The 19,759-nt window shown below is 43.6% G+C and overlaps 1 protein-coding gene, 1 long non-coding RNA gene and 1 pseudogene across 3 annotated transcripts in view; 1 reads left to right on the top strand and 2 right to left on the bottom strand.

Annotated features, from left to right (window-relative positions):
• The window catches only part of LOC309651284 (smoothelin-like protein 2), a 57,283-nt gene that overhangs the window by 12,435 nt on the left and 25,089 nt on the right, over positions 1-19,759 (top strand). The gene's annotated exons all lie outside the window — the stretch shown is intronic.
• Positions 344-12,240, bottom strand: LOC309651200 (proteasome maturation protein pseudogene; annotated as a pseudogene). The gene is made up of 2 exons: positions 12,132-12,240; positions 344-3,168 (listed from the first exon to the last, which is right to left on the bottom strand). The product of its transcript is annotated as a proteasome maturation protein pseudogene (transcript).
• LOC309651325 lies at positions 355-18,711 on the bottom strand. The gene is made up of 3 exons (XR_014258003.1): positions 18,139-18,711; positions 12,272-12,497; positions 355-387 (listed from the first exon to the last, which is right to left on the bottom strand). It is a non-coding gene; the product is annotated as an uncharacterized lncRNA (long non-coding RNA).

Genomic DNA, 19,759 nt, shown 5'->3' with positions numbered 1-19,759 from the left:
AACTCCAAAGCCATTCTCTTACTTACCACGTATCGCCTCCCACAGCAAAAAGATTTGGAGTCAATTATACTGTGCTAATTCCATTTAGCACAAGAGCGTGTGGAGGAGAGGATCAATGAAAACTTTTGTTTTACTGTGTTTAGCTTAGAAATGCTGCCGGGTCCAACAGATCTCTTAAGAACCAAGTATCTGAGTAAAATAGAACAATATGAATTCATTGTTACGATGTTTTTAGGATGATGTCACTGTTTCAGAAGAAAACGTCACCAGCGGTAACTTGATAGAAACAATCTTTTATTGTTTCAAGGCTCAGTAGTTGTGGCTCACGGGCCCAGTTGCTCCGGGGCATGTGGGATCTTCCCAGACCAGGGCTCGAACCTGTGTCCCCTGCATTGGCAGGCAGATTCTTAACCACTGTGCCACCAGGGAAACCCCTGAATTATTTATTTATAGCTGGAAGTTTGTACCTCTTAATCCCCTTCACCTATTTTGTCCATTCCCCCACTCTCCTCCTCTCTGGCAATCACCCATTTATTCTCTGTATTTATGAGTCTGTTTCTGTTTTGTTTGTCTGGTTTTTTTTTTTAGATTCCACATATAAGTGGAATCATGTAGTATTTGTTTTCTCTGTCTGACTTATTTCACTTAGTATAATACCCTCTAGGTCCATCCATGTTGTCACAAGTGGCAAGATTTCATTCTTTTTTATGGCTGAATAATATTCCATTGTATATATTTATACCACATCTTCTTAAACCAGTTGTCTGTTGATGGGCACTTGGGTTTTTTCTATGTCTTGGCTATTGTAAATAATGCTGCAATGAATGTAGGGGTGCATGTATCTTTTTGAATTAGTGCTTTTGTTTTCTTCTGGTAAATACTCAGAAGTGGAATTGCTGGATCATATGGTAGTTCTATTTTTAGTTCTTTAGTTTCAGTTGGGGGTGAAGAAAAGCCTCTGGAGATGGATACATAACAATGTAAGTGTACTCCGTTCCACTGAATTATACATTTTAAAATGGTTAAAATGGTAAATTTTATGTTATGTATATTTTACCACAATAAAAAAATGCAAAAAAAGTACAAGTCAAAAAACTTAAAAGTTTAAGGTTAAAAATGTCTCCCTTGCACCTTCCCAATCTGTTTTGGGTAGACAGCATGCAGCTGGAAAAAGTGTGTGTGAGTGGTGGCAGGGGGAGGGGAAACGTGTGCGTCTGACAAACGCCTGTTTCCATTCCCCCAATGCTCTTACACCCTGAGATCCTCTTCCTCACTCACTCACTAGGCTGCTTTTGCTTTCTCTGGAGTTGAAATGAGGAAGGGAGAGGGAGAAGGAAAGGGGCAAGAAAGGTCTTATTCTGACTAGTACTGTGTGAGCTGCCACACAATCTCCCCGGGCCTGGCATGTGTATAAAGCTGACTCTTCATCTAGCGGGGTTCTTTTGTAAGTTCTTCCCAACCCTCTAGCCCACACCATTACCCGGGTCTGTCACCTACAAGTCTCATCCTTGGTCTGGACTGGCAGGTGACCTCTCCTAGGCCCACGGGCAGGCCTAGGCTTCAGCTTCTTGCTGCTAAGTCTCAGCTGCCCTCCTGGTGGCGCTCTTGGACAGGTTTTATTACCGCTCTATGCAGGTCTTCGCTCTCCTATGGCTCACATCTGGCCCAAGGGAAACAGTCACACATCCTTTCCTTCCAACGGATTTTAGGGGAACCAGTTTCCAGTGCAGCAAACTGTCTTCACTTTACTATCAAAACCAGTGGTAGAACTAACACAACATTGTAAAGCAATTATACTCCAATAAAGATGTTAAAAAAAAAAAAAAAAGAACAGTGGTAGCCAGCAAGTCTGTCATGCATTCTATTTTAAAAATCGGATTAATTGAGGTATAATTTACTTAAAGTAAAATTCACCAATTTTAACTATATACCACCATTGACCAATACCACAATCAGCATAAAGAACATTTCCCTCGACTAAAAAGGTTCATTGTGCCCTTTGCCTCACCTCTTACCTCTGGCCTTTAGCAACCACCACTCTGATTTCTATCCTTATACGTTTGCCTTCACCAAAGGAATCATGTTTTGAGGATTTACAGATTATAAATGGAATCATACAACAAATAATCACTCAGATTTGGTCTCTTTCACTTTAGCATTAATGTTAAGAAACATTCGTATTGTTGCATGTATTACTAGATTTTTCTTTTTATTGCTGAGTAGTGTTCATTGTATCTATACACTACAGTTTATTTATTCACCCATTGACGGAGTTGAGTTGTTTCCAAATTTTTATCATTACGAATATAGCTGCTATAAACATTTGTGTACAAGTCTTTGTGTGAATACATGTTTTTATTCCTCTTAAGTTAATATCTAAGAGTGGGATTTCTGGTTCATGTGGTAAGTGTATGGTTAACTTGATTTAAAACAAAAAAAAACAACTACCAAATTACTTTCCAGAGTGATTGCACCATTTTGCAATCCCACCAGCAATGGATGAAAGCTCCAGTTGCTCTATATTCTTGACAACACTTAGCATTGTCAGTTTTAAAACATTTTAGCCACTCTCGGGTATGTGTATGTGGGTTTGTTGGGTTTTTTTTTTCTAATGTGTCAGTACTTTTAATGTTGTGTACACGAAATTATAGTAAATAGATGACTATAAACAAGAAGCAGTCCTTCTGTTTTCATGAATAGCACACTGCGTTACAGGAAATTGAGTTTATATTCCACCAAGTGTGGTTCTCCCATTAGTTCACTTTGTGATGTGTCATTAAAAATATCTTCAAATGCAATAGGCTCGTCATTATTCCTCAAATATCCAGTGAAAGGTTTGAGCTTGGAAGAAATGGAAGGTGCAGAACATGCTGCATTGCTCTGAATTCCATTTGTAATTTTAGTGGAGCAAATAGACCCCAGAGTTTCTCAGTGCAGAAAAATTCATTTTGTCTTGGTTGAGCTGGAAATTTTATTTCTGACAGTTTAAGAGGATGACTGGGAAAAAGTTCATTTTTCACACAAGAAAAAAACCTTTTCAAAGAAGATCATGGCTTTCAAAATGTCCACTTGCTGAAAGTTCAGCTGGAATACTGTCCTTTAGCTGAGATCCAAGCCCAAGTCGCCCTGCACACAGCCTCTCAGCACCATTACTGTCAGCCGGCCCCGCTGCTCACTTCCATTTCGTGTGGTTTTAATTTGCATTTCCCTAAGGTCTAATAATGTTGAACATCATTTTATTTGCTTATTTTCCATTCATATATCTTCTTTGGTGAAGTGTCTGTTCACATCTTTTGCCCATTAAAAAAAGTAAGCTGTTGTTATTGAGTTTTAAGAATTCCTTGTACATTCTAGATACAAGTCCTTTACTGGATAAATGTATTTTGCAAATATGGCTTGCCTTTTCATTTTTCTTAATGATATCTTTTGAAGATCAGAATTTTTTTTTTTTGATGAAGTTCTATTTATCATTTTGCTTTTGTTTCCTATCTAAGTAGTACTTGCCAAGGGAGTTCCCCAGTGGCCTGGTGGTTAGGATTCCAGGCTTTCACTGCTGTGGCCCAGGTTCAATCCCTGGTTGGGGAACTGAGATCCTGCAAGCCATGCGGCACGGCCAAAAAAAAAAAAAAAAAAAAAAAAAGGATCACAAAGATTTTAGTCCTATGTATTTTTCTAGAAGTGTTATAGTTTTAGCTCTTATAGTTAGGTCTATGATTAATTTTGAATTAATTTGGGGGTATGGTGTGAGGTACAGATCAAGGTTCATTTTATTTTTGCTATAGATATCCAGTTATTCCAGCACCATTTGTAGCAAAGACAATCCCTTTCACACTTTCCAGCCTTTCTTGAAAATCAGTTTGCTACGGACTCGGACTCGGGTCCTTGGACTCTTTAATCAATAGAAATTGAAAAGAGGCCAGATGAGAAATTCAGGCTTCATCAGGAGGGAGTGAAAACAAGTAACAGGTGCCCTTGCTCACTCCTGGAGGAGCCGCGAGCTGGCTCCTTAAATTGGGTAACAGTAGGGGTGGGTCCATGGGTTGGGCAGGAGGTGTAGCTTAGGTGGTCCACCAACCCCCTTTGTGGTGCTGTATGCAGGGATCATGCGTAGTACCCTGCTTTTCTCCCAGCACCTCAGAAGTGGCAGTTGGTTTGTGGCCTTTTTGTATCTTATTGTTCATAATTCGCCCCAACTGCACATGCATGAACTTATTTTTAGTCCCTTATAGTTTCTTTGTATTCGGTTGCTCCAGGAGAGGAGGAGAGATTTGTCCAGCTGCAAGTGCAAGCACTCCAGTAAAGGGTCCCAGGTCCCACGTCCCAGCCTATCTCAAATTGACGCTGTGTGTGTGAGCCTATTTATGGACTTTCTATTCTGTGCCGTTGACGTCTCTGTATCCTTATACTGAGCTATCTTGATTATGGTAGCTCTCAAAATTGGGTGGTTTGAGTCCTCTAATATATTTCTTCTTTTTAAAACATTTTTTGGCTAAATTTTAGAATTATCTTAGCAATTTTCAAGAAAGAAAGCCTGCAGGAATTTTGACTGGGATAGCTATACTCTACAGATCCATTTGGGGTGAATCGACAATAATACTGTCTTACGATTCATCAACTTGGTATATCTGTCTGTTTATTTAGAACTTCTTTAATTTATCTCAGCAATATTTTGTAATTTTCTATGTTTGGTATATATTTTGTTAAATATATTCTTAAGTGTTTTGAGTTTTCCTCTATTGTGTATGGTATTGCATTTTCTGCTATTGTAAATACTATGTAAATGATATTTTAAAAATTCAATGTCTCACTAATATAAAGAAATACAGTTGAGTTTTGTATATTAACCTTGATCCTTTGATCCTGAGACCTTGCTAAATTCATTTAGTTGTTATAGTAGTATTTTGGTAGATTGCTTAAGATTTTCTACCCGGACAATCATGTTTTGTGAATAAAGACTTTTACTTCTTCTTATCCAATCTGTATGCCTTTTCTTTCCCTTGCCTTATTGCACTGGCTAAGACTTCCAGTACAATTTTGAATAGAAGAGGTGAGACAGATATCAGATATCTGATATTAGGGGAGAAAAAAATCAGATATCCTGATTTTTTTCTCCCCTAATCTTAGGGGGAAAGCATTCAGCCTTTTATATTAAAGTATAATGTTAGTTGTAGGCTTATCTTTTTTTTTTTTTAATTAATTTATTTATTTTTTGCTGTGTTGGGCCTTCGTTTCTGTGCGAGGGCTTTCTCTAGTTGCAGAGAGCGGGGGCCACTCTTCATCGCGGTGCGCGGGCCTCTCACTGTCACGGCCTCTCTTGTTGCGGAGCACAAGCTCCAGATGCGCAGGCTTAGTAGTTGTGGCTCGCGGGCTTAGTTGCTCCGCGGCATGTGGGATCTTCCCAGACCAGGGCTCGAACCCGTGTCCCCTGCATTTGCAGGCGGATTCTCAACCACTGCGCCACCAGGGAAGCCCTGTAGGCTTATCTTGACTGTCCTCTGTAAGGTTGAGGAAGTTCCTTTCCGTTCCTAGATTGCTGAGATATATTTTTTTTCCCCTAAATCATTAGTGGATGTTGCATTTTGTCAAATGCTCTTTCTGCGTCTATTGAGAGGATCCTGTAGTTCTTCTTATTTACACTGTTAATTTGGATTATATTGATTAATTCTCAAATGTTATACCAAGCTTGCATTCCTGGGATAAACCCCTTATGGTCATGATGCCTTATTTTGTTATATATTACCGAATTTGATTTGCTAGAATTCTGTTAAGGATTTTGTATCTCTGTGCATAAGGGATATTGTTCTGTAGTTTCGTTGTAATGTTCTTAGCTGGTTTTGGTATCAGGAAAAACCAGGCCAGGAGCTGGCCTCATAGAATGAGTTGGGAAGTATTTCCTCCTCTACAGATTTCTGGAAGAGTCTCTGCACAATTTTTAGTATTTCTTTCTTAACTGTTTGGTAGAATTCATCTGTGAAGTCATTTGTGCCTTGAGTTTTTTGTTTTTGTTTTTTTTTAGGAAAGGTTAGCTATTCTTTTTGAGTGAACTTTGATAGCATGTGTCTTTCAAGGAATTTATACAATTTATACAAGTTTATTGGCATGAAGTAGTTCATAATATTCCCTTATTATCCTTTTGATGTCTGTAGGATCTGTAGAAATGTCCTCTTTTCATTCCTGATAATTTGTGTCTTCCCTCCTTTTCCTTTTTCCTGATCAATCTGCCTATAATCCCCCACCCTATTTTATAGATAATTTCAAAGAATCAGCTTTGAATTCATTTCTGGCGTAACTGACTTTATTGTTGTTCTGTTTTCTACTTAATTAAATTCTGCTTGTTATATTATTTTCTTCTGTTTATTTCACACTTTACTTGTTCCCATTTATCGTCCTTTTGTGACTTCTTTGGATCAATCAAATATTACTTATGATTCCATTTTATCCCCTTTGTTAGTTTATTGGCTATAGCTTATTGTTACTGGTTGGTTTCAGGTTTATAGGTTACGGTGATGTTATACCATCTCATGTATAGCATAAGAACCTTACAATAGTACACCCAGAGCAGTGAACTGGAGCAATTGTAGAGTTCACCTAATTTTTCCCCATCTTTCAGAGATCACTGTCCTTTGTTGCCTGAAATCAAGTGTCTTGAAAACTGTTATTTTGTCTGTTCTTAGATTGTTTCAGTAAGAGGGTAAATCCAATCCTCATTATTCCATCTTGGTTAGAAGTCAAATCTTTTCGGTAACTTTTAAGATTTTCTTTTTATCATTGGTGTTAGCAATCTGATCACGATGTGCCTTGGTGTGGTTTTCTTTGTTTCTTTGCTTGGGTTTCGTTGAGATTCTTGGATCTATGGGTTTATAGTCTTCATCTAATTTGGAAAATTTTAAGCCACGATTTATTCAAATATTTGTTCTGGGGACTTCCCTGGTGGTCCAGTGGCTAAGACTCCACACTCCCAATGCAGGGGGCCTGGGTTCAATCCCTGGTCAGGGAACTAGATCCCACATGCCGCAACTAAGAATTCACATACCACAACTAAAGATCCCACCTGCCACAACTAAAAGATCCCACATGCCGCAACTAAGAATTCACATACCACAACTAAAGATCCCACCTGCCACAACTAAAAGATCCCACATGCCGCAACTAAGACCTGGCGCAGCCAAATAAATAAACAAACAAATACTTTGTTCTGTTCCCCCATTTTCTCCTCTTCTTCTGGGATTCCAATTTGTAATTGGAATATATTAGATTGCTTGATATTGTTCTACAGCCCGCCACAACTCTGCTTACTTCTTTTTCAGTGTCTTTTCTCATAGTGCTTTATCTTGGGTAGCTTATATTGCAATTTCTTCAAGGAAACTGATCTTCTCTTCTGTAATATCTCATCTGCTCTTAAGCCCATCCAGTGTATATTTCATTTTGGATATTGTGTATTTAAGCTTTAGAAGTTCCATTTTGGTCTCTTTTGTATATCTTTTACTTCTGTCCTTATCATGGCCAGATTTTCCTTGATTATATTTTAAGATTTAAAATAGCTGTTTTAGCAGAAACTAACACACCATTGTAAAGCAATTATACTCTAATAAAGATGTTTTAAAAAATAAAAATAAATAAAATAAAATAGCTGTTTTAAAGTCTTTATCTACTAATTCCATCATCTCTGTCATTTCTGGGTCTGTTTCTTATTATTCATTTTTCTCCTAGGTATGGGTCAGATTTTTCTGTTTCGTTACATATGTCTTGTAATTTTCTAATGGGTGCTGAATATTGTGAATTTTATCTTGTTGAATCTTATGTGCTGTGTTTTATTGTATTCCTTTAAAGAGTGCTGGATGTTGTTCTGGCATACGGTTAACTCACTTGTGACTCAGTTTGTCCTTTCAGGCTTCTTTTTATACTTTGTTATGGCAGGAAGCCTTTATTTTGGGACTAATTAGCCCTACTACTAATGCATGATCCTTATTCCCCTCCCCACCAGCTTTACTGAGGTATAATTGACAAATTAAATTGTAATATATTTAAAGTGTACAACATTATTTGATATACATAGACATTGTGACAGGATTCCCACAGTCAAGTTAATTAACACATCCATCACCGCACATAGTTACCTTTGTTGGGTGTGTGGGAGAAGCTTAAGATCTGCTGAGAGAGTAACTATACAATAGTGTGTTATCAGCTATAGTCACCATGCTGTGCATTAGATCCTCAGAACTCATCCATCTTACAACTGAAAGTCTGCACCCTTTTACCAACCTGTCCCCATTCCCCCCTCTCTCCAGCCCCTGGCAGCCACCACTGTGTTCTGTTTCTTTGAGTCAGACTTTTTTTTTTTTTAACGTGTAAGTGATATCATGCAGTACTTGTCTCTCTCTGTCTGGCTTATTTCACTTAGCTTAATGCCCTCCGGGTTCATCCATGAATCTGCAAATGGCAGGATTTCCTTCTTTTCTTTTTTTAAAATAGATCTTTATTGGAGTATAATTGCTTCACAATACTGTTAGTTTCTGTTGCGCAACAAAGCGAATCAGCCATGTGCATACACATGTCCCCATATCCCCTCCCTCTTGAGCCTCCCTCCCACCCTCCCTATCCCGTCCCTCTAGGTACTGAATAATATTCCATCATGTGCGTGTGTGTGCGCACACATGTGTGTGTGTAATTTTCTTTATCCATTCATCTGTCAACAGACACCTAGTTTCTTTCTATATCTTTGCTATCGTGAATAATGCTGCAACGAACATCGGAGTACAGTTGTCTCTTAGAGACAGTGGTTTCATTTCCTTTGGATATGAATCTCCCAGAAGTGAGATTGCTGGATCATATAGTAGTTCTATTTTTAATTTTTTGAGGAACCCCTGTACTGTTTTCCATAGTGACTGTACCAGTTTACATTCCCACCAACAGAGTGCTAGAATTCACTTTTCTCAACATCCTCATCAACATTGGTTATCTCATGTCTTTTTTTTTTTTTTTAATGGCTGCATTGGGTCTTTGTTGCTGTGCCTGGGCTTTTCTCTAGTTGCGGTGAGCAGGGGCTACTCTTTGTTGCAGTGCGCGGGCTTCTCATTGCGGTGGCTTCTCTTGTTGTGGAACATGGGCTTTAGGCGTGCGGGCTTCAGTAGTTGTGGCTCGCGGGCTCTAGAACACAGCCTCACTAGTTGTGGCGCATGGACTTAGTTGTTTTGCGGCATGTGGGATCTTCCTGGACCAGGGCTTGAACCCGTGTCCCCTGCATTGGCAGGCGGATTCTTTTTTTTTTTTTTTTTCACACACACACACTGTATTTTATTTTTACAAGAGATAAATAGACTGACACCAAGCATTGTAAATAGATGACCACAACAAAAGCAACAATGATTGCAATTACCAAACACGAAACACACTCATACTATGTCATAATATAGACATTTAGTCCAGTAATCCTCCACTGTAACAGCTCCTTTACTTTGCAGTGAAAATTGATTTGTATATTCTTTGCCTCTGAGTCCTTGTGGGATTTTTTAATTCAAACAGAAAGTCACAAAAATTATAATCATCCTCATCAGTTCACTCAGTCCCATGTAATTAATTTTTTTTTCATCTTGATCTTTTGTTAGCACTTTTATGAGTTCATCAGTTTTCCATTAGAGTTCTGAAAATGCTTATTCATTCAGTTCAGCAGTACAGTCAGTTACCAGAAACCTGTACTTGTCAGAGTCTTTTCCATGAGTTCCTTGAAGATGAAACCCTTTTATAGGAACATCTTTGCAAAAGCATCAGCGTACGTCTCTGTACTCTGAGTAGCGTCTTAACCACTGCGCCACCAGGGAAGTCCCTCATGTCTTTTTTTTTTGTTAATTTTTTGCATTTTTTTAAAAAAATTTATTTATTTATTTAATTTTATTTTTGGCTGTGCTGGGTCTTCGTTTCTGTGCGAGGGCTTTCTCCAGTTGCGGCGAGCGGGGCCACTCTTCATCGTGGTGCGTGGGCCTCTCACCATCGCGGCCTCTCTTGTTGCGGAGCACAGGCTCCAGACGCGCAGGCTCAGCAGTTGTGGCTCACGGGCGTAGTCGCTCCGCGGCATGTGGGATCCTCCCAGACCAGGGCTCGAACCCGTGTCCCCTGCATTAGCAGGCAGATTCTCAACCACTGCGCCACCAGGGAAGCCCCCCTCATGTCTTTTTGATAATAGACATCCTAACAGGTGTGAAATGATATCTTATTGTGGTTTTGACGTGCATTTCTCTGATAATTAGTGATGTCAAGCATCTTTTCATATCGGCCATTTGTATATCTTCTTTGGAAAAATATCTATTCAGGTCCTTTGCCCGTTTTATAATTGTGTTTTTTTTGCTGTTGCGTTGTATGCCTTCCTTATCTCCTTTGGATATCAACCCCTTATCGGATATGTGGTTTGCAAATATTTTCTCCCCTTCCATGGGTTGCCTTTTCATTTTGTTGAAATGCCCGACCCATCTGAAGACTCTACCCAATGCTTGGCATATTACGAGGCCTCTCCATTCTGACTGGTGGAAACAGGCACTACTCCTACTCCTGTGTGAGCCCCAGAAATGTGTGGTCTGCTCCTCTATGATGGTCCTTTCCCTTGCCTTGGGTAGTTTCCTCCCACACACAAGCACGTCAGTTCTTAGCCCAATCCTCTGGGGATCCCAGTCCCCTAGCCTTAACCCAGGTGGAGGTCTGGGGCCCTGGGGGAAATGGCAGGGACCGGAGGGGAAATGGGGGGGTGGGACAGACACTAGGAAGCCCTGTGGAGGGTTGGAGGGACTGGGGGATGGGTGGGGTTGAGGGACTGGGGGTCTGGGAAGGGATGGAGGAGCTGGCAGGAGTTTGGAGGAACTGCGTGGTGATAGGACAGATGGGAAGGGAGGTAACCAGGGCTGGCCATCTTGATAAATCACAGCCCTTCCTAAAACAGACCCCTCTGGTCCCCGCTCCGTGACCACCTGCTGCAGCAGGCCCCATGCTCTGGCTGGGTCTGTGTGGTGGCAGCTGCTAGGACCCTCCGCTGGCTGGGCCTGGAGCTCCCTGGCTGCCAGGATGGACCCTGCCCCGACCCTGGGGTCAGCATGCTCTCATCCTGCTTGGAAATGAAAGAGATCCTGGGGGACCCTGCCTTTCCTCCTCCCTGGGTCCGGGGGTGGCTGGAGGTGGCATTAAACCATGTTTGTGTTTTACTCATATCTGGTCAACCAAGGGTCTCAGTGTAAGGGCTCTTCTGGCAAGTGGGAAATAATGGAAAATAAATAGAGATGCTCTGGTCCCACATGGGGAACTAGAAAATGAGTCTCTAAGCAGAGGCACCAAACGGGGAGTGGGGAGACCTGGAGGGACTCTGGGAAATGGGAGGAAGTTGGTGGGGTTCAGGGCTGGGGGTATAAAAAGACTGAGTGTCTGGGAGGGTTAGGCGGGGACTAGGGGAGCTATGAAATAGAACTGGGGATGATTTGGGGATTTGAGTTGCTAGGGAGAGACTGGGAATGGAAGGAACTAAGGAGGTGAGAGGAGCTGAGATTCCAGAAGGGGTGGGGGACGTAGGAGGGAAGAGGTGAACTGGGAGAGCCTGGGAGAGGCCAGGAAGGCTGGGGGGTCACTGGAAGGATGTTAGGGCCTGGAAGAACCGTCAGTGACGTTCAGGGGCTGGGAGGCACTAGAGGCTCTGGGAAGAAAAGAGAGGTGATATGAAGACGTGGGGTGAGGCGTGGGAGGGATGGCCACAGGGGGCCGGGGAGAAAGTGGGAGCTACAGGGCAACACGGGCGGGGCTGAGAGACTCTCCTTCACCCAGAGGTTAAAACTGCCCGCTGTGATTAATAGATTTCTCAACTTCTCCTTGTAGAGCTACCAGTTTTGGCATTCCCCACTTCAGGGCTGAGTTGGGTACACGCCTCACTGCAATCCCCACCTTCACGCTGGCCCTGTTGAAATCCACCTTCCACGTGGCAGTAAAAGAGACCAGGTCCTCCCCTTACTTGACACCTTCCAGAGCTCCCACCCCTGCACCACTGCCCTCAAGGCCACCCCTCATATGGACCCTCCCCCCACACGGCCCCGCCCCCTCACTGCTGCCTCCCTCTCTGTCCTCAAGCCTCTGCCCATCTTTCTGCTGCCCACCAGCCTCACCGTCCTCAAAGCATTTTAACGCTCCAAACTGGATCCAGGCTCGGGCTTCTTTGCTCCTGCTGCTGCTTCTGCCTGGAATGTTCTTTCCTATACAGGTCTTAGCTACCATCTTACTTTTCAGACCTCAACACAAATTTTACCTTCTTTGGACAGGACTTTTCAGACCCTCCTGGATAAAACAGCCCCCAGCTCACTACAGTCGCTCATGGACCACAGGGTTCATCTTCCTCATGGCACTGACCAGCACCCGCTGTCACGTGACTGTGCCGTTTGTGTGCATATTGCGTGCCTCCACTAGAATATAAGCCTCTGGAGGGCAGACTGCTGTCTTGTTCACTGCTGTATTCCCCACGCCTGGAGCCATACCTAGAAGACGGTGAGGTTTCAATAAGTGACCGTTGGTTGATTATTGATGGACACATGCGTTCACACTCATGTTCATAGCAGCGTTATTCACAATAGCCATGGGGCAGAAGCAGCCCAAGTGTCCATGGATGGAGAAGGAATAAACAAAATATGGTACGTACACACAGTGGAATATTATTTGGCCTTAAAAAGGAAGGAGATTCTGACATACACTGTCAGAATTTGGATGAACCTTGAGGACATTATGCTAAGTGAAATATGCCAGTCACAGAAAGACAAATACTGTATGATTCCACTTTTATAAGGTACTTAGAGCAATCAGATTCTGAGACAGAAAATAGAATGGTGGTTTCCAGAGGCTAGAGGGAGGGGGACATGGGGATTTATTGTTTAATGGGTACAGAGTTTCGGTTTTGCAAGAGGAAAGAGTTTGAAGATGGATGGTGGTGGTGATTGCACAACAATGTGAATGTCCTTAACACCACTGAACTGTACACTTAGAAATGGTTAAGGTGGTAAATTTTATGTTATGTGTTTTGTACCACAATAAAACAAGAACATGATTGATGCACTCATGACTGCTGAATCCTGTTAGCGGATTGTTCATTTTATTAGTATGAAATATCCACCTTAATCTTTTTTTAAAATATTTATTTATTTATTTATTTATTTTTGGCTGTGTTGGATCTTCGTTTCTGTGCGAGGGCTTTCTCTAGTTGCGGCGAGCGGGGGCCACTCTTCATCGTGGTGCGTGGGCCTCTCACTGTCACGGCCTCTCTTGTTGCGGAGCACAGGCTCCAGACGTGCAGGCTCAGTAGTTGTGGCTCACGGGCCCAGTTGCTCCGCGGCATGTGGGATCCTCCCAGACCAGGGCTCGAACCCGTGTCCCCTGCATTGGCAGGCAGATTCTCAACCACTGCGCCACCAGGGAAGCCCCACCTTAATCTTAATGCCTTTTGTTCTGAATTCTATGTTGCCTGACCTCACTATTGCCACAACAGCTTTCCTCTTTCTTTTGTTCTTGCCTGAGAAGGATATTTTTGTCCATCCTTCCTATGTCAGTATTTCCATATTATAGTTGCTTTTTAGGTGTGTCTCTTGTTAGTAGAATATGATTGGATTTTATCCATTCTGAAAGGCTTCGTTTTCTTAATAGGTAAATTTAAGTCACTTAAATGCATTGTGATGGGTATATTTGGACTTATTTTGACATCTTATTTTGTATCTTCTATTTATCATGTTGTTTTCCTTTTTTTTTTTCTAATTTTAGTTTTTATTTCCATTAGTTATACATGCACATAAAGAATGAGGTCATTTCCTTCAATGTTTGTTTAGAAAAAGATGTTTGTTGGGTTATGGGGTTTTTTTTTTGGCAATCACTTTCTTATTTCCTCTGGAGTTGATTTTTAAAATATTTACTCCTACACAGTAGAAATCTTTCATTTTATAAAGTCCACAATATTAGTTTTTTCTTTTGTGGATTGGCTTTTTGTGTTGTATATTAAAATTCAAAGCTCATGATCTACAGACCAAACCCAAGGTCATGTAGATTTTCTGTTTATCTCTATAATTTGGATAGTTTCACATTTTAAATGTCTGTTAATGCATTTGAGTGAATTTGGTGTAAAAAATAAAGGAAAATATTTACTCCTGTATTTCTAAAGGACATGTTTGTGTTACTTCCTCCTGATTATTAAACTATCTTGCAGCTTCATCCTGTCCTCCATATTTTGCTCTGCCATGCAATGGAATATTATTCAGCCATGAAAAGGAATGAAGGACCACAATACAAGTTTCATGGTTGAACCTTGGAAACATGCCAAATGGAAGAAGCCAGTCACATAAGACCACGTGTTACATGATTCCATGTATATGAAATGTACAGAATGGGCAAATCCATAGAGACAGAAAGTAGGTTAGTGGTGGAATTGGGGAATGGCTGCTAGTGGGTACAGGATTTCTGCTTGGAGTGATGAAAATGTTTTGGAATTAGATAGCGGTGATGGTTGCACACCTTTGTGGATATATGAAAAACCACTGACTTTACATCTGCAAAATTTACTTAATGGATGTAAACTATCTCAGTAAAAAAGCAATCTGCATCTCTATGATCCTTCTGAAGAAGACAAGAACCTTAGTGTCTTAGCTCAGAGTCCTACTGAAAGCAAAACTTGTGATAAAGACTCTTGCGTTTAGAAGGTTGACCTGGAAATCGTGGCAGGAAGCTGGAGAGAGAGACCGGGAGAGTGAGAGATGGAGAAAAAAAACACTATGAGTGTGATACTGAGGTCTCTGCTGTGGGCAATTTGGGCTCAGTTCCAGTGGGGACCTTCTGAGGAGCCTTTAGAAAGCCTCTCAAAATTGTCCACGTGAAGAGCTAGTGGGAGAAGCATTTATCCGTCAGCTCCCATGCCCTCTGGTTGAGGGCCGCCTCTGGAGGCGTTAACTCCAGAAGTCCTGGAGCTAAAACTGAGCCTGTCATCCAGAGCCCCCCGGGAAGAGTTGGTTGCAGCTTTAGCTGAAACCAGAGGAGAGACAGGGAGAATGTGAGTTAGGATGTCAGCAGCATCTGATACATGGAAATCTTTTTTTTTTTTTAAATTGAAGTATTGTTTATTTACAATGTTGTGTTAATTTCAGGTGCACAGCAAAGTGATTCAGTTGTGTATATATATAAATTTTCAGATTATTTTCCCTTATAGGTTATTACAAAATATTGAGTATGGTTCCCTGCGCTATATAGTAGGTCCTTGTTGGTTATCTATTTTATGTTTAGTAGCATGTATATGTTAATCCCAACCTCCTAATTTATCCCTCCCCCACCTTTCCCCTTTGGTAACCATAAGTTTGTTTTCTGTGTCTGTGGGTCTATTTCTGTTTTGTAAATAAGTTCATTTGGGATACATGATACTCATGACTGCTCTCCATACTCTTCCCTTCCAACTCCCATGTTCTTGTGATCTGAAATTTTAGGACCAGAAACTAAACATAATAACATTAATGATAGTTATTTAGATTTGCCAATATATTTAGCTGATTTATTTGCTCACTCTTTCTTATTCCAACCCACTGCTTCTTTCCAAGTTCATTTTTCCTTTTAAGTGATGTCTGAACATGTACTTAATCTGCCATTACTCTTAAACGATAGTATTGCCGTGTTCACAACTCTAGGTTCACCTTTGTTATCCTTTACTCCTTTGAAAATATTTTATCGTCTTCTGGCTTCTAGTACTGTTGATGAAGACTCTGATGTCATATTCTTATTCCTTGTTTTCTGGTACTAGGATTTTTTTGTCTTGATCCTTGATGTTCTGAAGTTTTACTCAAATGTGAAACTAGTATAGATTTTTTTGTTTTTTGTTCACTGTGCTTAGGATGTGCTAAGATTTTTCCCAGTCTAAGGATTTATGGATTTTTTTTTTTTTCCTTTTCTGGAAAATCCTCAGCCATGACCTCTTTAGCAATTCTCTCCATCACTCTTTCTATATATCTGTTCCGGATACATCTGTTTCTATTCTCCTCGTGTCTAATATTTTTCTTTCATATTTTCCATCTCTCGATCTCTTAGTCATATGTTCTTGGAGATTTCCTCAACTCGATCTTCTAATTCATTATGTCTCTCTCCAGCTCTATTCAGTTCAGATATTCAGCTCACCTTTTCAGTTTTTTATTATCTGTAATTTTAATTTCCCATGTTTGTAATGGCTTCTGTCATCTGTCCTACTCTTATTTCACGACCTCCTTTTGTTGTTTTGTGGTTGCTGTTCCTTTGGTTTCTTTGAGGACCTTAAAGATACCTACTTTAAAGGCTTTGCAAACTGCTCTAAAACTTTGTTTTCCCAGCTATCAGTTCTTCCATTTGCCAAGTTTGTTGGCTTCCTCCGTGCTCTGTGATTCTCGCTTGTGAGGTTATCTGGAGGTTCTGCAAAACCCAAGGCCATCTGCTAGTGGCCTCAGCTTGGTCTGTATCTGGCTGGGCTCCAGACCAGGGTTTTCTCAGAAGTGTCCGCTGTGGGCCTCCAACCTCATGTTGATGACACATTTCTGGGACAGTCCCTTTAAGCCTAGTGGCTCTGCTGAGGGCCCAACCACAGGTATGTGGCTTTGGTTTTTGCCACGACCTTGAAGGGTGGACAGAGCTGCTCTGGTTTATCATCACAACTGTCACCACAGATCCTGACACCAGCCAGGCTCAGGTCCCAGCCTGGCTTAGCGTTTACACCATGGCCCACACCCTGCAAGTTCAGCCCTGCTCTCTTCCCAGCCCCTGGGGACTGCCAGCTTCAGCCCCTTCTCTCCCTGCGGCCTCCTGTCTTCTTTCTTTTACCGAGTAGTCTCCGTTTCTTGTCTACAGACACGTCCCCCTCATTAATTTTTAACAATCTCACGTCTACGTGTCTGGAGCAGAAGGAGATGGTTTCAACTGTCTTCAACCAGAAGCAACGCGACTTCTCCACATGTCATACAGCTGCTGTTAATGACATGTGGTTCCACAAGCAGATCTGTAGAAATGCACACACCCAGAGCTGTATGTTTTTCCTGTACTTGAATTAACAACTACTCACATCAAGATTGTTTGGACCTGCTGGTGACCAGGGTCTGGCTCAGCCTGGGGCAACAGGATAAAGGTGAAAGCAACATGTAATTTTTTTTGAGAGTCAAGTTTGAAGCATGCATGCATATTTATTAATTTTATTAATTTTATGTAACAGATAGGTAGACAGACAGATAGATAGGGTGCTTACTATGTGCCAGACATAGGGCGTTTGTTTGTAAGGGCCTTACAGACATGAATTAATTTAATGCTTATTAACAATCCCAGGACACAGATACTATTATTATAATCCCCATTTTACAGATAAGAAAACTGAGGTCCAAAGATGAGTGAGCCATGACTGAGATGCAGAGTCCTGTGCTCTGAGCCACTCCCCTATGCTGTGTGTGTGTGTGTAACACCAGCTTGCACATGGGAGTGGGGACTATGAAGTCCCCACTGTGGCTGTGGTATGACTTTCCACAGCTAGGCGTGGAATGAGGAAGAAGGACAGAGGAGTGGCAGACTCAGGGATCTGGCCCACTGACACGGGCCTCCCGCCCCAGACCAGTTCTGCCCACTTCTTCTCTGTCTGCTCATGTGGCCATGGGGCTGACCTAGGTCTGGCTCAGACACAGCAGCTGAGGGTACCAGGGAGGCCTAGGTGCAGCAGGGGCACTGGGTTCTGTTCTCTCCCATCCTCTCCCAGCCCAGTCCCAGCAGCAGGAAAAATCTGTTCACTGCAGACCGAAGGGCTAACACACCACTCCATAGTTCCACTTCATGTCCAAGGAACAGAGAGATGGAAAAAAACACAGGAGTAAGGACTGAGGGCAGAACAAAAAATACAGAGAAACACAGAAATATGGAGAGTCTAGACAGAAAGGTGCAAAGACAGAAACAGACGCAGATGCTGGGAGACAGAGAAACATACACCTGGAGGGTGTCTGAGATGGGAGCTGCTGGGAGATGGGGTGGGGATGAGTCAGAACTGATGTGTGTGGAAGGGTGGCAGTACAGGGAGCCGAGCCCCTGAGGCCCTGAGGGGTTTGGGGTCCTTGGGGATTCTGGAACAGAAGGGCCTAGAGCCAGGGGTTCCCGACCTACCGGTGTGGCCCTTCATCCGAGAGTGGGGCTGGGGCTGGAGTAGGTGTGCAGAAGCGTTTCCAGCCTCCTCCCTGGGCTGCTGACCTGGTGTCTGCGGAGCTGGGGACAAATGCCCTGCCTCTCAGTGTCCTCCTCCTGAACAGCACCAGCTGGTGCAACCCCCCACCCTGGGCCAGTGTCAGGTTCCAGGCTGTTCCCTGGGGGAACTTTGATCTGGAAAGAATGAGAATGACCGAGCTGGCTGCTGCCCAGGGCTGAGCAGTGTCACTGAGACCTGGCCTGGGCTGTCCCTGTCACCTTCCTGCCCACTGGGACACCAGGCAGTCCCTCCAGGGCTCGGGAGACACAGAAGGGATCTTTCGTGCTTTCCTTCCCCGCTGGTTCTCTCCATCTCCATTTGCTGTTCCATCACTAGTTCCTGCGCTCATGTATCCAGTGGCCCTCCCTGTCACTCACTCATTCAACAGGCCTTGGCTGTGGAGCTGCGGGCTGGGCGATGGGGCAGAGGGCTGAGTGAGGTGGGGCGCTGCCCTTTCAGGAGCCCCAAACCGAGATCACTGCTCAAGAGAGACACAAGCCACACATTGGAGGAGGGAGCCAGGGCGGGAGAGGAAGGATGTATTCCAGTGGGCAGGGTGCGGCGGGGAGGGGAGATGGGGAGTGCTGCAGGCTTCATCAGGGATGGCTTCCCAGAGGAGGTGGCGTTTAAACTGGGCTCTGAAGGTCTAAAGAAGGAGCGGGGAGGTTGTCAGACAGGATGACAAGTGGAAAGGATGCTTCAGGCAGCGGGACCAGTGCAGCCACAATGGCAGAAATGTGAGAGTTTGTGCATTTTGCTGGAAGGGCCTTGAATGGCACCCTAAGCCATTCACTTGTTGGTGGAGCAGATCCATGGGTCAGAGGGACAGTTTTGTTAGAGAAAGGAGACTCTGGGGGCTTCCAAGGGAGGTGGCAGCCTGGTGGGCCCTCGTGTTGGCCTCCGCACTCCAGGCCTTCCCAAGGATGGGCTCGTGCCCTTGTACACCTCGCTTATCCGCCCCAGCCCCAAGGAGTCTCCAGGACACTTCTGAGGAAGCCCAGCTTGTCTGTGGACTGCAAAGGACTCCAGAGGGGCCCTGGCCCAGGTCCTAGCCCAGCCTCCTGCCGTGGCCTGGCCTCCCCAGCGCCCCTGCTCACTCTGAGTGACATGGCCTTTTGCTGGGCTGAGAGCGGACCCTGCCCAGCCTGGGGAAGGCCCAGTGAGCTCTAGCCGTGGAGCTCTGGCTCCCCTTCTCCTGGAGGCCACTGAGCCAGGCCCTATAAATAGCCCGGGGAGGGGTAGGGGTAGGGGGAGCGGGCCAGGCAGCGGGGGAGGGGCAGGCTTTGGGCGGGCAGTTGTGGAGACGCGGGGAGAAGGGAGAAGAAGCCCAGAGCTCGCGAGGCCCGGTCCTGTCCCTGACAACGACTGCTCGCCCCTCTGGGTCGCAGGGTCCTCTGGGCCGGGGCAGCCAGGCTGGCCGAGCACAGAGCGTGCACAGGCAGGGACCGTTGTTCTAAGGGGACAGGAGAGACCCCTCCTCCTTCCTGGGTGGCTTTTCAGAGGCTCAAGGGGCAGGATATTAGCTGTGACGGGCCCCAGGCT

The sequence above is a fragment of the Balaenoptera physalus genome (assembly GCF_965194825.1).
Source record: "Balaenoptera physalus genome assembly, chromosome: 20".
NCBI classification, from domain to species: Eukaryota; Metazoa; Chordata; class Mammalia; order Artiodactyla; family Balaenopteridae; genus Balaenoptera; species Balaenoptera physalus.
The sequence above is the reverse complement of the archived record's forward strand: the minus strand, read 5'-3'. Positions and strand labels throughout refer to the sequence as shown.